The sequence below is a fragment of the Cephus cinctus genome, unplaced genomic scaffold, assembly GCF_000341935.2.
Source record: "Cephus cinctus unplaced genomic scaffold, Ccin1 Ccin1_scaffold0013, whole genome shotgun sequence".
Classification (NCBI taxonomy): domain Eukaryota; kingdom Metazoa; phylum Arthropoda; class Insecta; order Hymenoptera; family Cephidae; genus Cephus; species Cephus cinctus.
The window spans coordinates 25307-31561 of NW_014332762.1; the positions used below are offsets into that span (position 1 = coordinate 25307).

Below are 6255 nucleotides of genomic sequence, written 5' to 3' on the forward strand. Positions count from 1 at the left end.
GGGGGGGGGGGGGGGGGGGGGGGCAAGAAGGGAAAAGAGATATATGTAAAAGTTAAATATTCATTCGGCAACGGGACCTAGCCATCGACCGAAGTAAAATGCCACTCTTGGCTCATTTCCAACGAATCCGTAGGTCGTATCTTCTTTTTTCATTTTTTTTTTTTTTTTTTTCCAAATGGGCCCCGAAACACGAGAACGCTGCAACGATCTCTACCTTGCCGTACCTGTTGAACGGTTTCATGAAAATAATGCTCCGACGGCTTAACCCCCTCTTGGTCATTGTATGCATATACGTATATGCGTATATATAGATATACTTACTCCCATGCCCTATAGATCCCTATTTCGGTTAGGTTTCTCTGTATTTCACACAGTTTACGGCTAAATTTATCGTCGGGACCGACATCCCCATAGATCTACTTTCTTTTTCGGATACAATTTATATACCGGATTATTTATCGCTCGGCTAGAGGGTTTCGTTTTTTTTTTTTTTTTTTCGTCCCTTTCCGAGATATTGAGACTTTTCCTCGGATCTTATTCTCTCTGTGATCTGATCTTAGGAAATTTTTTTTTGATCGACTTCTTGTCCCTGATTCATACGCGACTGCCATTACCTTGCGGGAAATTTGTACTGTGGATACTCCCAAAATAAGTCACGAGTATTCGTGGGTGGTTTCACCCTACTTTGACAGCTCGTATTGAATTAGTCAGTCTTTTTCGTCAAAACGAACAAAAACAAATGTCAGAAATGACATATCGTGCAAAGAGAATCCCTAAAAATTTTGTCTTAGGTAACTTTTTTTTTTCTTTTCCCGACGTATTTTCTCCCCCACGGTGTTTGTCTAGTGACATTTATGCGTAAAGACGAGGGGGGAAAAAAGTATTTATGCGATTATACACTTATCAATAAAAATCTGATAAAACGCCTAACTGAATGAACGAGGGTAAAGCAGCTCGTTTCTTTAATTTTCCACCCCATGAATGTCAACCCTTGTCGCGCGGTAATTACAGTGCTACGGTCAGAGAAATTACTGGACAATTCACCTAAATACTCTCCGTGCGATAAAAGGCTAATTAAATAAATAAGGTTTAATTATTATCCAGGGGCGGATTATAAATTCACCCTTTCGATGATCACAGTCTGACGGGAAATATTTTTCTACCCCGTACACCAGCCACCGTCGAGTCTGTCATACTTATCACAAAAGTCTCTTACGAACAAAGATAAGACTCGCTTAAGGCCCCGTTTCCATGCGATACCGTCGCGGCTTCCTGGCTAATCCGATTTTACGAGCGGCCATGTGCGAAAAGCATCGCTGAAAGCTTTTGCCTTCAAGCTCTCGCAAGCATTCTCAATTATATACGTATACGTGTATATATGTATATATTGTTCTTTTGAAAACGTCCCCTTTTCATCGACAAGAGAGACTTAGGCCTTTTACCTAGGGGTAGTAATAAAAGTATTGATTAATTAAAATTAATCGGCCCCGCGTGTAACGAATGGGCAATTCGATATTTGACACAACGCAGGATCAAATTACACTGGTACTTGAGGAATGTTGGCTGTGACGGGTGTCAAAATAATAAATATCACCTGACGTCCAGGTAATCTAATTTAACATAATTAATGGGAAATCTCAAGGACAGTGAATCATCTGCCTGCTACTCGGGATAACGTGGCTGATTAGTAATTGCTAATTATACTCGTCACATCTGACACAACGTCCGACGCGTAGCTGCTACTTATCGCCATGGCGACACTCGTGGTTATGTACCGCGTAACTGCTTATACAGGGTGTACGAGAAATACATTAAATTACAATGTATAATAAATTAAATATTTATGGAGCCTTCTTGTTGTTTCATTTTTCCTAATTAATCGTACTTTTCTGATTGCAGATATCGCGGTCAAGAGGGGTCCCAAAGCTACCTTTGATTCTGCTTCTATCTACGCTCCTGGTGACTCTGGGCAGGACCGCATCGTTCTGCCCGAACGGTTGTACCTGCGACGACGACACCCTGGTCGTGTCCTGCATCGGTGCGAACTTGGACGTCATCCCCATAGCCCTGAATCCGAGTATCCGGAGGATCGTTCTGAAGGACAACAAAATAAAGATAGTGGACGCTGCTGCGTTCCAGTTCTACGGTGACCTCAGGAACGTGGATCTGTCGAGCAACCACTTGTTCACGATACCAAACGGGAGCTTCGAGGCGCAGAAGCAGCTGGTCGAGCTTCATCTGAAGAACAACAAAATCTCGGCCCTAACGGAAAAGACGTTTCAAGGTCTGAGGTCGCTCACGGTTCTCAATCTGAGAGAGAACTACCTGGAGGTCCTGAAGGGCGAGTTGTTCGGCTCGCTGACAAAGCTCGAAGAACTTGATCTAGGTAGAAACAGAATATCGAAGGTCGAGCCCGAGGCGTTCTCGAAGCTGGGTAACCTCAGGGTTCTTTACCTGGATAATAATCAGTTGAAAGTCGTGCCCTCGGCAGCACTGACCCCGCTGACCTCACTGGCTGAACTCTACATTGGCGAGAACTCCTTCGCGAGCCTGCCCGACGACGCTTTTCGCGGTCTCGAGAGGTTGGCCGTCCTGGACGTGAGGAACGCCGACATCCACGAGATCAGCGAGTCTGCTTTTCGAGGATTGGCCACCCTGAGGACACTGGAGATAGGCGGTAACCACCTCAAGGAAGTGCCTACGAAACAGTTGGCTGTTCTGTCGAGGCTGGAGGAACTGACCCTGGGTCAAAATGACTTCACCGTCTTGAGGTCGGGTGCGTTTCAGGGTCTGACTAATCTCAAGAAACTCGACATCTCCGGCGCCACGCAGCTCGTCAGGATAGAACGTGGCGCCCTCTCCGACAATGGCAACCTGGAGACCCTGATACTCAAGGGCAACAAGCGCCTGTCGGTCATCGAGGATGGGTCCTTGGCTGGTCTACCTAATTTGAGACACCTGATGCTGCGCGACAATGCCTTCGCCGGATTCTCAGAGTCCCTGGTAGCCTGGACGGAGTTGAAGCGTCTGGACCTCAGCGAGAACCCACTGATTTGCGATTGCAGCTTGTTATGGCTAGCCGAGGTTCTCATTCCCAGGAACTACAGTCCGGTGGTATGCGCTGAGCCTGCGGAGTTACGTGGGAAGCCAATAAAGGGCATGAGTCCGGATGAACTGGGCTGCGCCTTCTCGGATCCACGAAGACAAGCCCTCCTGGCTACGATATGCACCGGTGGACTCGTCTTCCTCGCTGGTCTCGCGTTTCTTCTCTACTACAGATGTCGCAAACGCGTGCGCGACGCTCTTAAGGATTACAAGTGGAAGAACCGTGCCATCTCCAGGAAGGAACACGAGTACCAGAAAACGTTCTCCGATGAGGAGTACATGGTCAGGGCCGCGCACAGTCAACAGCAGGCCCAGGTCGCCGCCGGTATAAAGCCCATACCGGTAACGGAACTGTAGCTAGAGCTTCGGGCGGCGAGCCCCGGAAATGGCGGAGTTTGGTTCCTGCCACACGGCGGCACGACGCCTGCCGAAGGTTTCACTTACATAGATGGCGACACTGCGCGTCAGCTACGACGTCCTGGTACCCTGCCTGGTCCTGGCAATCAGCCGAGGATCCATCAAGTTAGCCACTCGCTGAGAAGAGGTCCGCCGGCCCTGCCCGCCAGATCAGAGTCCATTCAGAATGGCTCCACGATTGGTCATCATTATCCACAGTCGTCGTCATCCTCCTCATCGTCGTCCGCTTCGGCGACGACGTCAGCGCCATCTACGCAGAGACACACGTCCACGTGTTCACAGGCCTATCCCACCCTACCGCTGAATGGACACCTGCCGACGCATCATTATCATCATCACTTTCGCGACAGATCGCGAAACCGCGAGCATCGGGATCACATTGAGCAGGACATTCAAAAGCGGGAGCGCAATGGCGTCGGAAATTATCGGGCTTGAAGTCTGCGAAAAGCTGGAGTCGAAATGGATTAATACTGAGAATCCTAAATCTTGAGGTTATATTGGGGATGATCATAGGGTCAAAGAAAAAATTTTAAGCGTATGGAATATATCTAGTAACTTTCTGGGATATTCAGTTATCGTGGATCCAGTCTGGTAAATTTCATCGCCGAATCATGCGACATCCGAATATTTCCCTAGGATAATACCGCGTGTTATCCTATTTAAGGTTTATTCGAAATTCCCTACTTACGTATGACACGTAAGTAAACTCCCTATGATCCCAAAGTAAAAGAAAGGACCCTGCCTACGGGTTCCCAGTTGTTCCAAAACCTTCCAGTTTGAATCCTGTCCCGAAGAGTTACGGGACTCTGGAGCATCGATACTCTTTGCTCCACCGGAAGACTGAACGGATACTCGAAACGGATGGATCGAGACATTTCTTTTGCATTATATCTCTCCCGAGAGATAAGTTCGATAGTGATAAAACAAAATGGTCTAGGGAATTTTTCCAACAGTGACGACGACGACGACGAGTAAATTACAATGACGAACCTCGCGTGTGTTCCGAAAGTTCACTCGCGGTGCTCGGCAGCACTGGCAGCTGCGTTCCGAAACTATAGATCAATAAGGTCTCGAGGATGACGTCACGTATCCCAATGACCTTTAAATTATCACCTGTTAAGGTTTGGGAGGTCGGACAGTGGCAGTTGGTATGCATTAAAAAGTCGTTACATTTTTTTAACAGTACTGCCAACGTTTATAATTACAAATTGAGTACTCTAGTAACGTGGGCCACGTGACATCATGAACTCCACGGTACTGGCTGTGCGGATTTCGGAACACGTGCCTACGTCAGTTCGGCAACCTGGATATATTTTATTCTCATTCTTTTCGCTCTTATCTTAAGTAGAGGATAAAGAGGAAAGGAGGGTTTACGAAATCGTGCGCGGCGGGGCGCGAATGAGGCGAAAAAAGAGAAAATATATATACGAAAGGAGTCTGAGCGAGTCACTGTGTGTGAGCCCGCGCCTAATGTGTGCATGTGTGGATGCGGAGAGTGAATTGCGAAATTATTGTATAATAGCGAAAAGACGATTGTCCTTGAGCGAATATTTATTCTAAACGGTCGAATTAATTTTCTAAAAAAAACACCAATTTGTTCTAGGGAGGTACACGCAGGATATAGAAATATATGTATAGTTAAAGCTAGTTCATTGCGTGTCCTTGCGTTTAGAAGAGGAAGAAAAAAGTTTACAAAAAAAAAAAAAAACTAAGAAAAAAAATACGCCGATCATTCCTGCTACCAACGGTGTAAAGCTTAAGTTTTGAGTCTAAAGATAGATTCGTCTATATTTTTTTTCTTTTCGTTTTCCTTTCTCTTCCAATCGTCCAGTTTCTCGAATTACTCGTATTTCTTCGATTCTATTTTTTCTTTTTACTCGAAAAACCGCGTAGGTTTTTTTTTTCTATTTATGTACATCGGTACCGCTTGTCCTAGTGAATTTTTTTTTACTAAAAATTTCCCAAAATAACTTTGCGAGTAACAAGTAATCGGAGAAGCAATACAAAGAAATCGATAGTTTGTAAATTCTCGTTTTCAAAGTTTACTTGGAACCACGCTTATATATAGATATAGCAAATACCAGTGATCCTCTCACCGGTGAAGAAATGACAAATATTCCCTTATTATTTATCCGAAGTGTATGCCAGACAAAATTTATTAAAAGCGTCCATGACTACGAGGAAAAGTTGAAGAAAATTCCAAATTCTCTATTCTTTTTTCTTCTTCTTTTATTTCCGTATTTTTTTTTTTTTTTTAAGGACGAGCGGTTCCGACTGCATATTCTTTATGGTATACTATCGTACCGAATCGTATAGTATCGTAACGTATCGTAATGCTAGTCAACCGATTTGAGTTGAGAATGTGAATAAGTGCGAAAAAAGAGACAATTCGAAAGGAGATATTAAATAATTACATACAGTGACTGTTAAGAGATTTTGACGGAGGGAGAGATCGTTTTTTTTTTTTTTTTTTTTCCCAAATATTCTTTATGGTATACTATCGTACCGAATCGTATAGTATCGTAACGTATCGTAATGCTAGTCAACCGATTTGAGTTGAGAATGTGAATAAGTGCGAAAAAAGAGACAATTCGAAAGGAGATATTAAATAATTACATACAGTGACTGTTAAGAGATTTTGACGGAGGGAGAGATCGTTTTTTTTTTTTTTTTTTTCCGAAAATTTCCCAACCGCCAATGTTATTCGATGATGTAAAATAAAATTACAAAAAT

At 44.4% G+C, this 6255-nt stretch overlaps 1 pseudogene; it reads left to right on the forward strand.

Moving 5' to 3' along the window:
• The first annotated feature begins 1899 nt into the window (after positions 1 to 1899).
• LOC107274665 lies at positions 1900 to 5259 on the forward strand (annotated as a pseudogene).
• The last annotated feature ends 996 nt before the right edge of the window (positions 5260 to 6255 follow it).